Below are 22,786 nucleotides of genomic sequence, written 5' to 3'. Positions count from 1 at the left end.
TTTCCACAAGGCTCTAGTAATATTCCTCTATTTATCAGGAACCTATTTTATTATTCCGAGTTTTAAAACAATGTGTTTTGTTCTATCTTTAGTGGTAAATGCAGATATAGGAATGAACGATATTCAATAATCGAATCTTTAATATAAATCGCAACCCCCCACCCCCTGCAGAGACAGTGGTAAAGCGGATGCATACATGACGTCTACAACATCCCCGACGGGCGGCACTGTGTGAATAATCCCCCCTTGCAGGATCATTAGCTGGAGGGGAATCTGCAGGAGAGTGCTGATATCAGACTGTCCGCTGATTGGCTTAGAGCTGCGAGCTGGAACCAATGAGCAGGGAGGAAAGCTCATGTCATGTTAGCTGTCTGGAAGCGAGCTGCCAGCAGCACATTAGCAGAGCGGAGAGGAGCAGGGCAGGCGCACATAGAGCCTCAGCCGGCCGGTATCCCTGTGTCTGAGACATGAGCTGCTTATTATCACACTGACCGGGAGCACAGAACCGGAGGAGAGGCTGCAACTCTGGAGCATTCATTACTCTCACGTCAATGTGATTGTGTAACATAGCTGTACCTAGAGACTGCACGCAGGAATACTCTGACCAGGGCATTGAATGGTAAGTTTCTATGTATGTAGAGTTTTATATTGGTCAGTTACTTCTTTCCAATACGCTCGTTTCTGTTACTATTAGATGTTTCCTATTTGTATGCGTTTGTAGTATAGTAATCTTCTGTAATGTCATCTCGTGTGTTTTTACTAAGTGTCTGCGAGAAGAGCCTGCTGCTTGCTCCTTCCCTGTAATGTCTGGCCGGCTGGAAGGGGGATGTGCTGAGGAATGTCAGCCACCCTGGGCTTTCTGTCACCTAGAAATTCTTCGGACACTTAATTAGTTTAACGGGACCAGCAGGCTAAGTGCAGAGAAGACACACACATCCCTTCTTAGTTTAGTTTGGGCACCAGTTGCTGTATTAACCCTTCACTCCGAGGAGTCCCGCAGCTCTTTGCACTGAAACGCCCCCTGCCGGCTACCAGAGGTTAATCATCTCCTGGTAGTCTGAATGTATATGCTCTTGTGGATCACTTGCACCGCAAACATGATTATCCCGCATTATATGATTTGCAGTAGTGGTCTTGAAAGGCAAGGGAACAATGGGGTCTCTAAGAGTCCTCCACATCGGCTCCAAAATGAATAGGGACGATTGCACTCAGCGAGCAGTTTATGAGCATCGGTGCAGAAAGGACTGTTCCCCTGAGTGTCTCCGTCTCAGCTGGCGCCGGGGAGTGTTAACCATATAATAGAGTTGTTGATCTTATGGCAAATAGCATTCCCTCAGGGAAGTGGGGGGGGGGGGGGGGGGGAAGGAGTAGTCTGAGTGTTAAATTAGATGTCTCTTACATGGGCATCGCAGGTTCAAGGCCAAAAAGTTGTTTTAATGCATATTCTTGTCATTGTTCTACACCACTACCACTTATAACTGTGTGAATGTGAAAATACTCAGAACTAAATACTTGGAATTGTAATACTATGTATTCAAAATGTATCAGAATGAATGAGCTGGAAAATCCTCTCTAGTTAGAATTAGGACTGCTTTGCCCTAAAGGGATATAAAGGAGATTTAAGTGTCTGTAGAACACTTTTTGTTTTTTTTCTTTCTTTCTCCTGCGATAAATATATATGTACTTAGAATGTAAGTTGCCTACTGGACTGAATGCATAGGGGTATATTTACTAAAGTGCAGGTTTTTAGAAGTGGAGATGTTGCCCATAGCAACCAGTCAGATTCTAGATATTATATTCTGGATTAGACTGTGCTAGATAAATAAGTACAATCTGATTGGTTGATTATGGCAACAACTCCACTTCTAAAATCCTGCACTTTAGTAAATATACCCCATAGGGTTATCGTTATATTATTGTTAATTCTCTGTACCTTTTAAACATTGTTCATAAGCCTGTATGAGCAGCCCAATAGTCCTGTGTAGACAGGAGTCAACCAGCCTTGGCACCAAGTAGAGTTAGTGCTTTGCGTCCAGGATGCTGTATCTCTGTGTGCAATAAAACCACCATTATTGTGCAATAATGTTATGTTGAGCAATTCCTGTCTCCACCAATTAAAGATAACTATCTATTATATACTGTTTATTTAGTCAGATCACAGTATTGGTATGTGTGTGTGTATTTTAGTAAGTGGAGATAATGTCTCTTAATTAATTTATTGATTGTCACTTAGTTGTTAGTATGTGGTTGGAACAACATGATTGATTAGAAGACAGGGATTGGTTAGTAGGAAGGGATTGGAAAGGGTGGCTCTGAGTCTCCCCTGAATATGATCTATTTCCTATTTATCGCTTAGCATTTGAAACTGAAATTTCATAAGCCTACCGACCCTGTCTGGCTCTGTTTCTATGCACATTTGAAAACCTTGTTCATAAGTAAGTTGATAAAATGTGTGTTTAAGAAAAAAAAAAAAATCAGTGATTTGGACATTCTCAAGTGATTACTAATGATTTATTTTGTGTATTAATTTAGAAGTGCATACACGCATGATTGTCACATTTTCTTCATGCTGTACTTTTATTCTTTGTGTATTTTTATACATACACATGTGACTTTCGGTGGTTCTCGTGTACACAGGCTGCCTAGAGAACTCCCATCTGTCTTTTTAGCAGGCCAAGATTATAAGAGGGTGTGAGTTTTGGAGTGTTTGCCCAAATGAGACTCCAGATGTGGGATTTCAGCTGTTCTCTGTCACTTTGGTGACAACTGGTGCTTTCCCAATAAGCTTTTGCTTACACCATTTTACTTAAGTAGGTGTCAATTTTTCAGCCCCTTGCTATAGTAAAGACAATATACTAATCCACTGGGAGAAGCCAGCCATGTTTGACTATCTTTATTGGATATATTCAAATGCTTCTATTTTATATTGCTAGTTGTAGCTTATGGGTAGAGTAGCCTTTGTTGTAATGGGTTTTCTTTTAATTCTTTTAGCAGTTTTTTCCATTGCTTTAGGAGTTGAGCTGTAGTGGGCTACAGAAGTCTGTCTGCAGTCACATGTTGCCTATTTCAACAAAGCTCTAAAAGAATGATTCAGTATTTCAAGGATCCTATCGCAAGCAATATTTACTCTCACTGGAGGTATTAAACAATGGCCATTTATCATTGTCAAACCAGATTCCGTTTAGTCTGTCTTCAATATGGTCTTGGTTTATGGTGACTATCTTTGCCCTTGGACAAAGATCTATCATTGTTCCTCTGCTGGGGGTCTGTTGGAATGAAAAAAGGATGTGGGTGATACTACAGTATTTCTTAATGCAATCAGACTGAGAGACAGGAAACGCTACATGGGGCTCTTTAATCGGAGGGGGAAACAAGGTTAGCGCTTGGCCTGGGACCTTAAAACATCACCATATTTATTCTAAAAATGTAGTTTACATATTTTGAGACAGAATGTTTATAATAAAATATCTTCTCCAGAAAATGTTTTGATTATGTGACATTGCCTTTTTAGAACTGTTCCATTTCTCTTTTATTTGGAAAATTGTCTTGGCCACACTAGTAAAGCTATTAACATTTATTTTAGATTTTTTTTCTGTGTACTGGTTCCAGAGCCTGATCATGCTTGTACACACTGGCATTGATAAATACCAGTTTAGAGCGTAGACAAAACGTTGTTCAGTTTCCTCATTGTAACAGAGCATTAGAAGTGTGTTTATGAACATGTCTAAAAGCTCCTCTAAGTATAATGTGCTATTGTACTTAAATAAGGGCTGCCATAGATACCTCATTCTATTTTAATGCTTAGAATGCTGCTCGCTAATGCTTAAGTTGATGCATGGCAAATAACTTTTCTGTGTATGTGTGTACAGGCCCATATGCGTATGCTCTGGTTGGTCTATCAGAGTCCATGCACAGTTGATAAGCTTTAAGAGTGTGTATTAAACACTTAGAAAAAATGCTTGTGTGCAGTATTGTGGCTGCACCGAGTGGTAAAGAAAAACAATTAATTTACCTACACTATTCAATAAGTTCTGCCACAGAAAGCCAAGACCAGTAGAACAGCTTATCCTGTTTTGAGATGAGATGTGTAGGGAGCTGATGTTTGTCTGGATTATAACAGGAATTGTGATCATTTAATATCCAAGTATTTGCAGAAGTGCACCATCCACTGAAGAGAAAAAAGTTGTATGGGTTAATGGTTGAGCTATTAAGATTAGTGGCAGATGTGTGTAAGAAAAAAAAAAAGCAACAAGGGAGTCTGTTCTCAGCAATATCCCATAGGGAACAGGGGCAGAGAGGTAAACCTTCATTAGTCTGTGACTTCTGTACTCTTTGGGCCTGTTAGTAGCAAAGGTAATTATTTATGCCAAATTTCATAGCAGCCAGGCCAGTCTTCTCTAATGATCTGATCCCCTGCCCCAATAGACCTGATAACGTTCCAGTTCTTAGTTTCTTTGCTACTCTTCTTTACAGTGAAAAGTTCATGTTTTAAAAATGTAAATGAGTCCAGAAGTGACAGACTTTATATTAACATAAATTTATTAAAGATATGGCTGAAGTGTTTCACATTTTTATTGTTTCAGAAAGTGACTTGAAATTATTTTCTTGCTTCACAAAACACTGTTGTGTAACAATAACAATGTTTTATTCTTGCTGTTAGCACTTTGTTTAGATGGTATTGGCTGCCAGCTGAAGGGCATTGTGTAAATAAATGTCAGCACTGAATACTTTCCTACAATGTAGCAAGCACTAAAATACATGGCATTGTCTGCACACAATACGGTGCCTATGAACAGAGAGATAGTAATGACAACATGCTCAAATATTGCTTACAAATATATCTCGTGAATAATATATAAGATGAAGAACAAAATACAATATACCCTTGTTTATTGTATGCTGATATTGGAAAGGACTGCACAAACACTTCACCTTGTGATGATAATTATGTTTAGTGCATTATACGTTTTCTTCTGTGTTCTGAAGTTACAGCATCCTGGGTACTTACTGAATAGGTTTATTACAGCAGTGCTTCTCAGACTTGGTCCACAAGACACTACAGTCCATGTTTAAGGATATCTATGCTTCAGCCCATTTGATTTTATTAATACCATTCTCAAGTATGGATGTCCTCAAAACATGGATTGTTGCCTTGAGGACAGAGTTTGAGAAGCAATGTATTACAGCATTGTGGGAGTGCAAAGGTCACTTCTTGTTCCAGTTCTATTCTCGTGCCAGGGTCTCTAGAAGTCTGCAAAGGAACAATCAGTGTACATGGCCTGTGACTCTTTATGGGGCTCCTACTGTCACATGACCTTGCCTACCAATGAGTGTTTTGCTAAAGACCAGAAGCCCCTTGCGGTGGTGGTTGTGCATAGGCTGTGCCCCCCATGTGGTGATTGTACATAGTCTCTGCCCATTAGAGTCAAATGACTCCTTAGGAAAGTGCTGATTGACATAATGTGTAATCACAGGAAGTCAGTTATTGTATATGATGACCATTTTATATTGGTGCCATGATTTTAAAATAGGAAATTGAAAACCAATGTAAGCGCTGTGGAATAAGTGTGTGCTATATATAATTGATGATGATGATGATAAATATAATGTGTTGTATGCTCAATCCATAAATCAGATGTTTGAGTATTCCCTGTTCATGGACAGGTTGAATTACTGTAATACTGCTTAAAAAATACACCTGTGATTAATTAAGGACATCAGAGTGATCTTTCCGCTCTTCTACAATGAGATTACCTGTGCAAAGAGTGAAACTCTTGAAACGCAGTGCAGTTTAAGGGCATTTATTATCTGGAAACTGTTCTATAGCAAATTTACATGTTTAACATAAATCTTCTTGTCCCAAGATTTAAAAATAAAACGAATACACAAAAAACCTGAAGGGATGTGTAATTATTGCTAAAATTGTACAGTGCTGCTTTGTTTAATTTTTTTTATTAAAGGCTCCTGAAGTCAAGCACTTTGTTTATCATTGTAGTAATCATGGAGCCAGCTCCTTTGATTATAAACCTTGATGTGTCTGTAGCATAATTAATGCTTGTATACATCTAGTGCAAATCATTGTTTTTGCTAGAATAGTTTAAAATGTTTTATTTGATTAAAACTAATGGTTAGCCTGTTCGGTAGAATGATTATGGTTAACAGGGCATGGACTTTGAGGTACAAGGCCAGAGCTCCAGCTAGTGCCATAGATTTTCTATGACCATTGTAGATAATTGTGAAATTAAAAAAAACAAAAGAAACACATAACTCTTAATTGCAATGTAAAAATAAAGCTGCTCACTATTTGTAGGCTACCAGCAAAAGCAACCAATATTTTCCCTGTATACAAAGGTATTTTGCATTCCTTGCATCACAACATGGCTTATCCAAGTGCACTCTTTGGGGTATATTTACAATCGGATGGTTTGTCCAAGCCACCGCCAACCAATGGATAGTAAATATACCCCTTTATACACCTTGACCTGTTCATTTAATGTAGACTTTAATATACTATATTACCAAGCGCCCCTCAAGTTTTAATAAGGTGATGATTTTTATTTATTTCCATTTTTTTTTAAATCAGAATGAAAGCTTTATTGTAAATTGTTAATTACTATGTTCGATATTCTCACCATTTATTTTGATTTGTATGTTTTGTTTTGAACTGCTTTTGTGTGATATATTAACTTTATTTGTGTATGGTTGAAAGTAACAATGTAATTATCTTGCCTATACATATATCCACTATACAAATAACTGAGCATTTGCTTGCATTCTTACCAATAAACCTGACAGTCTCCCAGAAATAACGGTTACTTCCAACAGATTGCAGATCAAAAAACGTGGCATGTTATTTCAGTTGTTTAAGTTTTTAAGTGTCACCCTTTTCAAGAGCTTGTCCGACTTCCGTCACCAGATCTGAGTTTCCTTATTCCAGGTTTTGCCACTTCTGATGTAGCTGGTAGTGATTGTTGATGGTTTTTACAAAGTTTTAGCTTGTTAGATCTAGGAATAAGGTTACAAGATGGTTTATGTACAAAGTGTTTTCTGTTCCATAAGAATGTGTTACATATTCTTCAGTGTTTCAGCTAAATTAAGATACAACCTGTTATGTAAAAGTAACCATAATTGAACTGTACAATACAATTGCTTTTCATAACCTGCTGGCAGCACTGTTATAACTGCGGTCTATGTGGAGAATTTTGACTAAATGTTTCTCACAGAGGAATATAGACACTGGTCAGACAATTGTACACTAAACAGCCTTAAAAAACTGTTGTGCCATTATCAGAACTCCAGGCTTCTGTTCATTTATAAAGGCAAATATTTTCCGATTTCTTAAATGTTTGATGTGGCATATTTCTAACTTCTTTTTAAACTGCCCTACCACCATTTTACTGACTTGCCAGAGCCCAAGGGGCTATACCATGCAGCCATTTAACCTGGGGCTCCATGGTTAGACTTATAGCTACAGCTAAACACTGGACACTGTGTGTAATCAAGAGGACCAACCATAAGCCACAGTTGCATAGACAGTATTTTTTTGACCTTGGTACCTTCCAAAATACCTCTCTTCTCAATTATATTAAATTGGATGAACTGAAAAGTTTTTTTTTTTTTTTTTGTTTAATATTTAAAAACAGACAAACCCCAAGAAAATTTGCTGTATAGAACATCCCCAGGGCTCTGGGAAGTAAAACTAGATTCAAAAGTGAGCAAATTTTATTTTAAAACTCCATAGAGACATCTGTTCATACATTCGGAAGATTTAATACATACATTAAACTAAATGAGAGGAGTTATTAGTCTACTTTGAGTTGCCATATACACTGACCAGCCATAACTTTAAAACCACCTACCTAATACTATGTAGACCCTCCTTGTACTGCCAAACCTGATCTGACCCATCTGTTTGAAAGACCTCTGATGGTGTCCTGTGGTATCTGGCACCAAGTCATGAGCAACAGATCCCTTTTTTTTTTTCCCAGCACATCCCGCGGATGCTTGGTCGGATTGAGATCTGGGGTATTTAGAGACCAAGTCAACACCTTGAACTCTTTGCCATGTTCCTCAAACCATTACTGAACATTTTTTGCAGTGTGGCATTATCCTGCTGAAAGAGGCCACTGTCATCGGGAAATATAGTAGCCATGAAGGAGTTTACTTTGAAATGTACCACCTACCTAAACATTGTCCAAGTAATATCCATATAAATGCCAGGACCCAAAGTTTACAAGCAGAACGTTGCCCAGAGCATCACACTGCCTCAGCGGCTTGCTTTCTTCCCATAATGCATCGTGGTGTCATCTCTTCCCCAGGTAATCAAAGCCCTCGCATCCATATGATGTAAAGGATAGTGTGATTCATCAGACTAGTCCACCTTCCTCCATTGTTCTATGGTACAGTTCTGATGCTCACATGCCCATTGTAGGTGTTTTTTGGTGTTGGACAGAGATCTGCATGGGCACTGTGACTAGTCTGCAGCTACGCAGACAGCTGCGTTGCACTGTGTTCTCCGCAACCTTTCTATCATAGCCAGCATTGACTTTTCAGCAATTTGTGCTACAGTAGCCCTTCTGTGGAACAGACAGGTTAGCCTACGCTCCCCATACACATTAATAATAATCATTGGGTGCTCATGACCCTGACACAGGTTCACAGGTTGTTCTTTTTTTGGACCACTTTTGGTAGGTACTAACCACCACATACTGAAAACATGCCATAATACCTGCTGTTTTGGAGATGCTCTGATCTAGCCATCGCAATTTTGCCCTTGTCAAAGATACTCAGATCCTTACGCTTATCCATTTTTTTTCCAACTTCCAACACGTCAATGTCAGTAAATGAGTGTTCATTTGCTGCCTATTATATCCCACCCCTTGACAGGTGTCATTATAACAAGATAATAATCAATATTATTCACTTCACCCGTCAGTGGTATTAATGTTATGGCTGATATGATAGGCATATATACTCTTAAATTTTAGATAATGCTAAAGTGTACATTACTTTTAACTATGTAAAAACACAGATTTTAAAGGAGGGTGTACTTTTTTTTTTTTTTTTAACTACTGTTTGAATCTTTTTCTTTTTGTTTCCCAGATGCTTTTGCTTGTACACTATTTTTATATGAATTATAGATTCTGTACATCACGATTATGTTCATTTAACTTTAGCAGAAATTCTGTTTGAAATTTTTCCAGTTACATAAATTATTGGCAGCATAAGAGCTGCTAGGCAAAATCATCTTCAAGTGTTCCTTCTTAGACAGATTTGCTTATGAGTTTTTAATAAAGTCGGTTGTATATTTCACTCTGATGTATTTGTACACTTTTTTTTTTTTTCCCAAGCCCCCGCCCCCCCCCCCCCCCCCCACACACCTTTTTAACGGAGGACCTGTAGAGAGTATTTCTGTTGCATAATGTAGGCTGATTGCCAGTTGTTGCTATATAGTCAGAACTGCCCAGCATCAGTCAGTAAGTAGTGAGAAAACAGTCATTACACAAATTGGACAATCTGCATACTTAAGCTCCTTCCCTTAGGGCGTTAAGACTGTGTGATTTTAGCCCCTGATGAGATTTTAATTTCCAATATGATTGATTTAGTTGGCTTTCAGTAACATCCCAATAGTACAGATGTCCATAAGAATGCTGGATCTGGATGAAATTAAACTCATTGACTGTCAACATTTACTGAGAATAATGAAACCCTTGATTTCTAAAAGACCCCAGGTGAATTTACTATATTGTAAAAAAAATTGTATTATTAAACGTAAAAAAAAAATTGCAATTAAGTTGTCAACAGTTAAATGGTGCAGGAGCTAGAAGATTGAGAGATTATACTAATTGTTATTGCCTTCTATCAACATTATTGGAACCCTTTTTAATGTTTTTAAAAAATGTCACCCTTAAAATCCAGGACCCATGGCTTTGGGATCACATTAGAAGGGGAGGGGGATTGTGCTCCATCCACTAAATCTGTATCATGCAGAGAAAATTAAATGCCTTTTGTTTTGGGTGATTAATAATCATTCTTTCCCAGAGCATTTGAGAAACCTCGCATTAAAACTCCTTCTCAAACCACCTAATTTTTATGTACCATTGAAGTACACCTTATTCATAGCTGGAGATTTTCTCTGGACAAGCCAGGAAGATGATTATCTTTGGCTGCAGTTTATCTTGACCCAATAAGTAAGGGTGAAGTATTAGGCATATGCAAGGGTTGTTTTGTAACTTGATGCTGATGGTAATTATGTTCTTAGGGGGAAACTGCAATGATAACACTCTCCAGTACAACTACCAGCAAATGGTGTGTAAAACACAAAAAAAAATAATCTACTCCCTATTGTCGCCCTAGGAAAGAGCAAATGGAAACTAATGATCTTTACTTTACGTACAAAAGTTTTATATCCGTCAAATCGTACAGAGTTGATTATTACCTCAATGCCTCCCACAGTTTCCATTTGTAGTAGGTTTATTGCAGTTTATAACAGTTTTCCATTTTTTTTTATTAAAATGGTTACAAATATTTTACCTTTCTGAATAAAGATACCTAGTTCATACATATGCATAACAATATTCCTAATTTATGTTGCAAATTGACATACCCATGCATATGATAAAATAAAGTATCTAACAAGATTATTTTAAATTCAAAACAAATAGTGTTTTAAAAGTTAGGTACCCATTTTTAAAAGAAAAGACAAAATAGTCTCCTCATTTACATGTATTTTAATGTATATATTTTACTTTTATGTGGTAGCAGTTAATTATTAGTTTTGTTTGTTGCCTTGACAAATGAGTAAAATGTAATGCTTTATGTATGTGCATGGTCCGGATAACGCATCAATTTCTGATGAGCTGTGTTCTGACTAACATATGAGCAGTTGTGACTAAGCCCTAAAGAGTAAATCTAATTGCTAGCCTACAGATGTGTCCTTCCGCTGTTCTTTAAGTCACAGCAGATAGCCTCTCTTGGCGCGCCAGGTTTTGGGCAACTTACCCGCGTCAAGCGTTTTCCTTGCAAAAGGTGCATCTTATTTGTGTTAATAAAAGAACTGGAGGCAACACAACTACTTTGCTACAGTGCAGTGATCAATTTGATGTGAAACATCTGTGTATGAAGTTCTGCGATACTGCAGCTTTTTCTTACGTTAAGTTATGTTGTGCTTTATCTGCAACTTTGTTCATGTTTAAAACTATTCCTGAGTAGTTAAAGTCTCAGCCCAGCTTCTGTAGTACATTTGAATGGTGTTTCTCTGTGAATAAGACACACAAAAGAGGGATGTTTTAGGATTTCTCTGCATGATGCCCAAACATTCTGCAGTACTGAAAAAGTGCATATGTGCATGGATGAGTTGAACTGAGTTGATCATTCAGCTTGCAGTGTGAACCGACTGCATGATTGACCAAATAACTTGCACACATGTAATTGGTCACAGACCACCCTGCGTTTGCTTTCTACCTATCCAAATGGGAGCAGATTTTGCATACAAAATTATTTTATTGCCCAAGAATAACTGTGGTCTTTAGGCCTGATTCAGAGATGGACGTATTTACACAGCCGCACACAAGCTGTGTAAATCCATCCATCTCTCATGCAAATACAGAAGAAGGTGTCACACCTCTGTTCTGCATTTGCGATCCCAGTACTGCGACCGATGTTGCAGACTGGGATCACCATTGCAACCGATGGTTACGATAGTTGCTCTTTTGGTCAGGCTGTGGGAGCTGAAGCCTCCCGCAACCCGGCCGGTGCCTGGTCACGCAAGAGGCCAGGAATCTGCATCCGCCGACGCAGACCCTGGCCTTTTTTCTCCCGAAAAACTGAGGTGACGCGCCTCCATTTCCGGGTACAGCGTCCAGATATGCCCTCCGGCATTTCAGCCAGAAGACAGACATCACTCTAAAAACAGATAAGTAGATCTTATTATTAATAGTAAGAAAAAATAAAGATTCAAATGCCTATTATTGTAATACTTGCTGATTATGGTGGCTCACATTGTATCATTTGGGGAGATTAAAGGGAAATGGAAGCTTGACTGCTAATAAATGGAGCTATTCCATATTCGTCCTACATGTTTTATGAAGGAATGTGTAATAACTCCTCATTTCATCAGCTAGTAGTTGACAGTTTATCAATATTACTTTGATGGATTGTCTGGCACTGCTGGCACAGAGATGCATCCAGCCCTAGAATGGCCTGTCTCAGAATAATTATTTATCTAGGCTGGACCTAGAAGTCAGGCATTACTGGCTCTTGGGGGTACCAGTGTTTTAGTAGTGTAGGGGGAAAAAAACCTTTGTCATGCCATGCTGGAGAACAAACAGTGCCATTCAAAATGTCATTGGGAAGAGTAATCCTCCCAGAAGTACCACACCAACACCGGTGGTGGGAAAGTCCAGAAGGAAATTTAATATTTTCATGCAGTCCAATATCTCCACCAGTTTGTTGGGCAAGACTGGCTAATTGTTCGGCTAGCTTTTGGCAAACATTAAATGAAACGCCAACCCTTGTTTGATATATGGTCTGTCAGGAAATTTTGCAGCGGATATAGTGTGGGCATCTACTGTGCCATTTTATGTGGTTTCTTCATTAACTGGCCAGACATATTTGGGTTACACTGATTGTGTGATTCACTGTAACAGCTGCAAAGCCTTTAGCCATTCTATAAAGGCCTAAAATTACCATCCCTCTGCAGGAATGCTGGCTTCATAGTTACAATAACATTAAGAAAGCAGTCTAGAATTAGGGAATGCTCTGCCTTGGAACACTAAACAACTGTTTATTGTATGTTTTCTTTATTTATTTTTATTCTATTTTAGATACCCAAGGTTTTAGAACAGTGTTTGAACTACATCCAGCTTTACGTAAATAGTTACAACAAAAAGATATTTGGACTTTTTAAAGTGCTTCTACTAGAATATCCCTGGCAATTTGTGCTTTTCAATTTGTAATCTAAATAGAATAAAAGATGGCAATGTTAACTTGCAGCAGGGCTTTACATATTTACATCAGATTTCAAAGGCTTTATTGCTATGAATGGTAGCCTTGTTGGATCATATTTTCTTAAAGAAATGTACTTGATTATATTTGGTCTCCACTTGTGGCAGGCAGGGAATACCTTTTCTGAGCTGAACGCTCCATTTAAGAGAGAAAAAAAAATTGAACATTGATTTGCGGATCCCTCTGATGCTCATGTATGTATATTATTACATTGGGCAAGCCTTGACTCCAAAATAAATCTTTTGCTGAATGACATAGAAAAGAGAAATGTCTGATGTTTTGAAGTTTGCTTTATAAAGGATTTGTGCTTTAATAAAGTACATTGTTGACTCTGCAAATATCCTCCAATATGTACTTTCTGGTCTGCTAATGAACACTTCCGCTCTGATTATTTCCACAATACTTTTTCCACATTCCATATCCTATCTTTCGAGTGTCCCTGCAAGTTGGTTGACATCCGACTTAAAGAATTCATATGATTGTGCAGCCTATGTAAATTATTAACTGCTCATAATTCCTTTTATATGCATAACAGTTGGCAGTGGCATGTCTATCGCATAATATCTCTGCCGTTGGACCCCCACTTAGCTTGGTTTTGTTTGTAAGATATACTCAGTGCTAATAGTATTGTTACCCACAGCTAAAAAATGTGGCAGCTTTTACAAAGCTTGCTTTCATGCATTCCCAAATTTCAGAGTATTCCCCCCCCCCCTTCACAAACTCCTTGTAGAGTATTTTCCCAACTAGATCACTTTGTTTTTCAGAAGTGGATGGGGCCTTGATTCACATGACTTCACAATAGGAGAAGGTGGCTTTGATGGCTCAACTTGCATTGTCAAGCCCCTATCCCCCGCTCTTGTCCCTTGGGTCACCCACCTATGCAGGAGAAATCTGAAAAAAGAACAAGCAAGTATGGACTATAGTCATGTGTACATCACTGCTACACCTGACAACGTAAACGGCTCTTAAACCCATGGTGATCTACCATATCTATGCTCTAAAACATGGGTGGGCACTAAGCAGCCCTCCATTTACTGATGAACTACACATACCAGCATGGCCAAGTAGCAAAACTGTTGCAGGGCATATTCTGATGTGTAGATCTACAACAGCTGGAGGGCCTCTTATTGCCCACCCCTGCTTTAAAAGAAACCCAGTGGGTGGGGTATTTATTCACACAACTACCACTTAATTGACATTTTACAGGTGCTTATATGCATTTCTACCAAACTGCAACTAATAAATAGAACAAGCTGGGGGTGGTGTTGGGAATGTACGTTTTATATATATTACTCTTTGGGTTCATTAAATATAGTTTAAAGGAACATTGAAAACGTTTTAAAACATTTTCTATGATTTATCTAAAGCCAAAATATTTTTTTATAGTTGTTCTATACAGACCTTTTGTACCTACAGTGACAGTCCCAGTACTTAGCAGCCTATTTGAAAAATTACCATTGTTCTTTTAAAAGATCCAATCCTGATCCCAATCTGCACCACTCACTAAACTACAGTCAGAAATTATTAATGGGTACTTTGTGTTAAGGGACCTATGCATTAGCAGATCTTTCTGAAAGACAAAAGATTTATCTTTTAAAAATTCCTGGGGCTGCTGTGACATATCTGTCATGTATTTTTATTTTTTTTATGTTTCTATTCATTTTCATTAAATCATTCGTCGTTTACCGCGACAGATATGTCTAATATCTGTCAGCGATAAACGATAATTGACCAACATGTTGGAGAGACAAAAGACGCAATTTGTCGGCCGCGGGAGTTTCGCATTTTTATCGTTCAGAGCCTATCCATTAGCAGATAAATTGAATGACTGAACGATAAATCGTTCATCATTCAAATTTATCTGCTAATGGATAGGCCCCTTTAGAGTAAGTTGAGTTTGAGAAACTGCCACAGTTATACTTGGTGTATGTCTAGGAATTAAACACCTAAAGTCTATGGTGTCCTCTTCCTCAGTCTCCTGATTCTACAAAGTTTATTTAGCTCTTATCCATTCTTTCTTTGGTGTCCCCATGAAAAGTGTTACATTACTGTAGTCTTCTGCAGGCATCGCATTGCAAAGCTGTAAAACGGGGATGCATCATCTACATTAGCTGACATTTGCATGGAGGTGGTTCTGTGTTGTATTCTGATGTATCTGAAAAAAAAAGTGATGCGTTTCATGAATGTTTGTTCCTGATGATAGTAAGAACTGAGAATATTATTCTTATAGCTCAGGGGTCAAGCAAGCTGGAGAAGTTTGAATATAACCTATAGGGAAGCTTGTTTCAACAGCTGATCAGATCTGCAGCAGCTGTAGATGCAGCCTGTCCTTGCACAAATTTTATATGCAGCATTTAACCTCTCCCATAGATGTCCAGAAAGAGATAGGTGGATTGAGAATCTTCTAAATCCCAGGATCCATGATATGAGACTACTGCTAGTCTCTTAATAGATGGGAGGAAAGTTTAATCTACAAAAAAAATTGCCTATTTCACATATCGGAGTCTGTCTGTTACCAGGTCTGGTGTCTTTTCAATTCCCTCCGTGCTATCTCTGGTCGCTGCTGGCACTACTATTGCCTGCCTTACATTTACCCCCCTCTCTGTTCCCACAGTGGAAGAACCATCTTGAATTTTTCCACATGGCTACTATCTGCCAACTGGATTTCAGCAGAAGTGCTCAAATGTCCTGCTCACCAATAGGCGCTGGGAGCACCCTGATTAAATCATCGCCTTTGTCCTGCTCATTACCAGAACAACTCTCTCTCCTTGAGGACAGTCCCCTGGCTGCAGTGGCTTCCAGCTCTGTTCCAGCTTCTGCATCTGACTCTGCTTCCAGTGTCCTGCTCTTACAAAGTGCATCTGCATTTGATTCAGCCTCCAGTGTCCTGCATTCTGGTGCATACTGACTCGAAACACCAGCTACCTGCTTATAAGTTCTCTCTGCATTCAGTCCTAATTAATCCCAAGCATCTACCATCTGGGCTGTTTTGCACTTCACCCCCATTGCAGCAGGTGTCCCACTACACACTGGTGCATCAATTTATCAATACTGTGCAGCACTCTAGTATCACAATCTCCTGGCATTTCACTGAGGTCATCTGCCTGTCTCTGTTTACTAAAGCTCTTAGTACGTTATCATAAAGAGACTATACTTGTTGTGCTACTGGCACTCTATCCAGTATTATCCTAAAGACTATATTCGATCTATTCATTCACAAGCACCAATGCATACCCTTCTACTAGTGGTCTGATGAGTGGGAGCTTTATCATGGCCTCAAGCTTCCACTACTTTCTCCCATATAAAGCTATGGTCAAAGCTAGAGATATTCTGCGACTTTGACAAATAAACATTTAGTACATCTACCCCCAAGTCTTGTAGCATTTACAATCTTTAGAGGGATTTATGCAAAATAATAACTAAACCAGTGGTCCATAAACGTGTACATTGGCCCTACTTAAAAACATTGGAATATCCTGCAGCTTCCAATTCTTTCTGTATCATTGCTCACATGGAGCTTTCCCTGGAGCTTACTGGGCAAACTAGAGATCACAGGTGTCATGATTCACGTCAATCAAATTTTGTGACCTATCTACATCAAAGAGCACAGTTTGCCTGCTCTCACACAGGGTGCTTTCTGTCTGCTGTCCCGTTCTGTTTGGTGTTGTGTGGTACTGTTGTCTAGAACTCCATTCTGTTCTTTTTCAAAATGACTTGTGCCTTACAGTTTGTATAGTCAGCCCCATTATCTGCATGTAGTATGTTTTGGCCTCCTGCCAAACTTGTTGCTTACTTGAACAAGAAACGTTGAAGTTTCTCTGATACTTCATCATTGCTGTGAAGCCGGTCAATTATTGCTTATCTTAACTAATTTAACAATGAAGACACAAAAGTGATTCTTCCCGTCGGACCATCACACGGACGTGTGAACTAAAGAGCATTAAGTCCAGATGCTCTTCAGTTCAGCTAGTGATGGATTTTGGAAAATATTTATTTGCAAGTATGTTCTTCCCTTTTTTTTTTTTTTTTTATTTATATCTGCCTGTTTGTTGAGTCTTCAGATGATTAATTCTAACTTCACAAACTATGCATTTACTTGCATAGGAAACAGTCACATGTTTACACATTGCGGTCAATAGCTTTTAAATCATAGTGTCTGTAACACTAATTGTGCTCTGGGCACATTGTCATTGCTTGTAGTTTCTGGTTTCCTCTTGTATTCATGCACTAGCTTGTTAACATATTCAAACGTGAGCTCATTGTCTGGTCAAGCATCAAGTTTGGTACATGGCTGTATGGAGAACCACCTAGTAGCCTAGTCAAAACATGACAGTATTTTGTTTCTTCCATTACATATAGGTCCACTACCTCTTCTATACAGGCCCGGCAACAGGAGGGGACTAGGGGCACAGCTGTACCGGGCCCCAAGATTCTAGGGGCCGACAGACAAACCTAATGGAACTGCTGCCTGCTCTGCTACTACAGTGATGCAGGCTGCACTGCAGGCATGTTCGGGCCCCGTCACTGCATGGTCCATCACAGGCAGATGGGGCCCAAACATGCCTGCAGCGCACACTACATCAGTGGTGGAATGTCCAGTGGCAGTACACTGCCGTGTGCCATAACACAGAATGTGACCGCCCTCCTCCTCTCACGTTTCCTCCCCTCTTTTCCCCTCACGTCTGCTACGTCCCTTCCTCTTACCTACTCTCTCAAGCTGCTGTTGCCGGGGGGGCCTGACGTCGCTCTCTCCTCCCACCCCCCCCCCTTTACCCTTACCATATCACCCTCTGTTTGTCACCCTTTCCCTGTCATCCAATGCTTCTCCCCATCACCCTGTAGGTGCATACACACGGAACGAAAGTGTGCAGGGCCCCATGATTTCTGTTGCCGGCTCTGATTCTATAGTACTCTTTAAATAGTTCTGCATATGCCGTCCCTTAATCATCTTGATTTCTGATTAATTTTATTGCTGACATCCATTATTTCATGTAGCTAATGGATTTAAGTGCTGTTGTTGTTGTCAGGTCTTGCAGTTTTTAGCTATATATCAATCCGATCATCTAGTATTGGAATAAGCCTGGCCTCTTCTGTATATTCCCACTTACCTATAATTAGCAGCGTGTTCCCTTTTAAACTTCCATAACAAGTGTTTCATGATTATCCGATTTAGTCTATTATTTTCTTTCGTAGTCTCCTTCTGTTTAGGAATTTTATTTTTGTCCAGGTCCAACAACCTGCAGTCCTATTTTTGTGCTCAGATAATTCCGGACATTATCTGGGTGTGTTGAAAGAAGAGACTTTTTAATTATTGAGCAAAACTTACACACTGCTTTGTGCACTGGTGCCAAGTTTAGCAATCACTCTGGTGGCTGACCCTATCTTCAGAAGTGGCACATCCCTTCCTACTCTGACGTGGCGTTAACAACTCCCACTGCTTATTACCCTGGCAGGCAGGGCATGGGGGCGACATCCTCTGCTCCTCAGCCAGACTATAATTGCCAAGCGCCACACTTTCTGCCCATAGACCTGTAGGAGCAGCAGCCGACAGTTTCACATGTAAGAAGCATTTCTCAGTTTCTCCCAGGGCCGTAACTAGGGGCGTGCAACCTGTGCCGTCGCACTGGGGGCGGCACCATGGCTGCCCCATGGTACCTGCAGCGCTACTGCAGAATTTCCTTGGACACTTCGGGCATGCACGCTGCAGCCTGTGGAGTTGCTTGTAGTGTTCTGGGGATACTCTTAAGCAGTTGTCCACTTCCTACTTCCAGTGGCCCTGCCTCCTTCGTTTGATGGCACTGCTCTATCCTCCATGTTCGTGACAGGAGTTCCTTAAGGGGCTTTAAAAACACTGGATTAATGACATTCTGTCAGGGCTACTTACCTTGGAGAAAATGTGTCCCCTGCTTGGCTTCTTGTTGTGGTGAAGCAGGAAAAGTCACCCCCTCTGTGATTTCAGCAGAGACTCATAGTGCATCTTGTTTGACGTCTGCGCGGTATGTGTAAACTCTGAACTCTCACCTGATGTGACCTGTGCAGTTGCTGGCGTTTGGGATTTTTTTTTTCGTGCAATCTTTATTGAGAAACTTACAGAGATCACTTCCTGCTCCCCTCTCTTCATGTGAGGAGAGGCTGTGATTGGCAGCTACAGGTGGTGAATTTATCGCGAGGGAAGATACCTGATGGTAAGTGACACAGGGGTCTATTTACTAAGTAGTGTTAGGAGACAGAGTGAAAAGTGATAAGGTGCCAGCCAATCCCCTTCTAACTGCCATCTCACAGGCTGTGTTTGAAAAATGACAGTTGGGAGCTGATTGGCTGGCACCTTATCACTTTTCACTCTGTCTCCTAACACTGCTTAGTAAATAGACCCCTCATGCTCTTAGGAATTTCTGGGTATATTCCTGCCATAGGTGCCTGAGGGTCTATTTACTAAGCTGTGTTAGGAGACAGAGTGAATGGTGATAAGGTACCAGCCAATCAGCTCCTTACCTTTTTCAAACACTGCCTGTGACATGGCAGTTAGGAGCTGATTGGCTGGCACCTTATCACCTTTCACTTTATTTCCTAACACAGCTTAGCTTAGTAAATGGACCCCACAGGCACTGACTATAATCTTGCCGGCTATTACCACTTGCATGTAGGAGACAGAGAAATATTTGCTACATTTTGAGAAGCAACATGTACAGGGCTTTTCTTTTTTGTTTATGTTCTCCTACACACATGTACATTAGTGTCTTATGTTCTCCGAAGACATTGGCGCCTGTCCTGGTTCAACTAATGGTAGCATGGGCCCTGACTGCAGCAATGCCTTAAGTCAATTGTCAGTTTCTAGTTTGCTCTCCTCTTTACTCTTCCCAATAGGTTTACGTATACACCTTATTCTAACACTTTACATCTACCAGCATGGATTTTAGCAGTTTTATGGCTCTGGATTTCCTACAGAAACCAGCTGTTCCAAATGTACTTCTCACCAGAAAATCAAAGGAATCTCATATCAAATTGAGGAAAGGAGAACTTTGCTATAAGCAGGTAATGGCAGAGCGACAATTTAAATAATTATGCACTTCCACATTTAAACACAGGCGTTGGTGCAATAGGGCTTTAAACTTGAGGTGGGAAGCCCCTGTAAATGTTAATTCTGTAGTATGTGGGTGACAGACTGTACACACATGCTGATACATTTGCTGGATGACATTGTAAACAAGATATGAATACTTTTTTATTTTATTTTTTTTGTATCTCAGATGAAGCTGTGATAATTCCCCATAATTGTATACTGACTTGCTGACCCTCTGCCATTTTACTTCTTCAGTAGCTGCTTTGCAACAACTATATCCAATGTAAGGGTTAAAAACAAATGGTAAAAAAAATAAATACCTCAAGAAAACTTCAATCTGCTCATGTCTAATTGTGCGTACACACTGTACGATTAAAATGAATATCGGTCATATCGTTATCGTGCATTTTTTCGGTGCCTCTAACCCACCAACGATATAGATATCGTCCATCGACCGTGAATGCAGGCCAACCTGGTTAATATCGACCAGGTTACTATAGGGACCCGCGATCGTTGATCGCAGGTCGTTGGTGGCGTGCTAAATTATCGATCATCCAGCACACCCGGGAGATCGTTCAACGTTATTGTTGACTATCGTCCCGTGTATGCACCATAAAACTCAAAAATCTTGTCTGACTCCTGATGCATTTTATTTTAATGTGTTCCGATATTATCATTTTTATCGGCTCTTGTAAAACTTTGCATTCCTGAGCTATTGACTTTATTGTGGAGCAACTAATCTGAACTTTAACATTGAGGGAAATCTAAGCAAATGTGTACTTTGTTCTTTCTTTATCTATTCATCTAGACACCAGTGAGGTCACAGCAAAGTAGTCAGCATGAGGTAGCCTTTGGGGACCACATTTAATTACATCGTTCAACAGAGGATAATAAATTACAGCTTTTCTGCATTATTGACCTTAAGCATATTGTTAGTCTTTGCTGGTGACTCCTCCACATTATAATCCATTTCCCTTAACTGTCATGGCTGATGGCACAAAAGTGATGTATGTCCAAATAGGGTCATTGGTTCTCTCACCCCTTCAGTAATTGTATTTTTTTTTTTTTGCATAGGGGCCTTTGTTTGTGATGAAACAACTAAATGATACCTATTTGTCACTAGGTGGCGTATACATCCTTAACATATTGTATGAATGGGGAACAGTGGGTGAAAAAGAGGATATAGACTCGCCTGTTGGAGCAAATGTTTGCAATGCAATCACTTATTTATTTCACTTTTTAGAAGTTTTGATGCAAGAGGAACATAAAATACAGCTTTGATTGCCTAGAAAGAAAATTGCAGGCAATGTGCTTAGCAACTGCAATGCAACCAGTGTGGTTGTTTTTGTGTGTATACCACTTTAAATAGCAGACAATATTAAAGAATTATAAAAACGAAGTTACTTTGTAGAGAACTGGTTAATGTAGTTTGCAAATAATTTTTTATATAATATGCATCAGGACTAAAGCATGTTCTGGTGGGGCAAAGAGGTAACCTAGCACCTCGTAAGCAATTTGTGTACTGATTTTGTGCACCACAGACTCTGTAACTAAGCCTTACTATGCATCCTGCATTGACTCAAATATGCCTCTCATTCGCATTAATAATGCGACCAACGTACAATGCACGGGTACCCTGGACGCTGGCAATGCATGCATCTATTATTTGCTACTTGGACATTTACCTGTGGAAAAAGGCAAAATAAAAGTTTCCGATATAAGTGAGCCACGACATGCTTTGTGCTATGTATCATGCGTAATCTGCAATACCAAAGCTACATGGGGCTACGATGCAAGTTAGATGCTAAATTTAGGAAAAAGTACATAATGGAGTCTCTAAATAATGTCATGTGTCTCACACCACATAGCGCAAGAATAGGTGTTGGAAAGCATGCATTTACTGTCACGCGACAGATGCAGTATGTGATTACCTTTTTATGGGGGAATTCAGTTACTTGTGATGTGCTACCGGACATTACTGCATTTAATATGGTAGGAAAATGTAGCTAATGTCCAGCACACCTCTGTGGGGTTCCCTAAGTGATGGAGGCAGTCTGCTGCACATCGCTAGTAGTTGATTCAAACTCTTAAAGAACTCGCTGCCTTGTTTTCCATCAGTGATTTATTACTGACTGTACAAAAATACAAACACTTAGTTCTGGTCACTGGGCTTGAAAACCCAATGTCCGCATCTTGGCCCAATGTGACCAGTGATAAGAGGTTCAATTAATGTTACACAGCCAATAAACTAGCAGATCCCTTTCAACAGCCTACAGTGTAAGTGGCAGTCTCAAAGTTTAATGTTTAGGACAGGTGTACTAAACTCTGGAAAGTGATAAAGTGCCAACCAATCAGCTCCCAACTCTTAATTTTTCAAACACCGCCTGAAACAGGAGCTGAGTGACTGGTAGTTTATCACTTTACAATTTATCACTTTTCGGCGCTTAGTACATATACACCTAATACATCTTCATCTGGTGGACCTACTGTATAGTGCACATTGGATATGCAAATCTTTTTTGCAATACATTGCGGCAGAGTGCATTTCTTTTTTTTTTTATCCAGCCTGATGCATACATTTTAAATGTATTTGGTGATCTGCGTGAAAGACTTGATAAATAAGTTACTACCTTACCTTGTTTGGCTTAAAGATAACTGTTTAGTTGATGAATATTCCTATGTATTTTTCATCCAATCATCTAATTGTATTATCGCTACAAT

At 39.6% G+C, this 22,786-nt stretch overlaps 1 protein-coding gene across 2 annotated transcripts in view; it reads left to right on the top strand.

Moving 5' to 3' along the window:
- The first annotated feature begins 313 nt into the window (after positions 1 to 313).
- PRICKLE1 (prickle planar cell polarity protein 1) overlaps positions 314 to 22,786 on the top strand; it is a 68,671-nt gene continuing 46,198 nt past the window's right edge. Inside the window, exon 1 of one of the 2 annotated variants that reach the window (XM_088457975.1) lies at positions 314 to 619. The gene's annotated coding sequence lies outside the window, so the exon portion shown is untranslated. Of the gene's footprint in view, positions 620 to 13,832; positions 13,916 to 22,786 lie in introns of those variants that run through there. The other variant, XM_088457981.1, reaches the window with a different exon arrangement.

Source organism: Taudactylus pleione, unplaced genomic scaffold (assembly GCF_031769625.1).
Source record: "Taudactylus pleione unplaced genomic scaffold, aTauple2 ptg000041l, whole genome shotgun sequence".
Taxonomy (NCBI): domain Eukaryota; kingdom Metazoa; phylum Chordata; class Amphibia; order Anura; family Myobatrachidae; genus Taudactylus; species Taudactylus pleione.
Note: the sequence above shows the minus strand (reverse complement) of the source record. Positions and strands in the feature narration are given on the sequence as shown.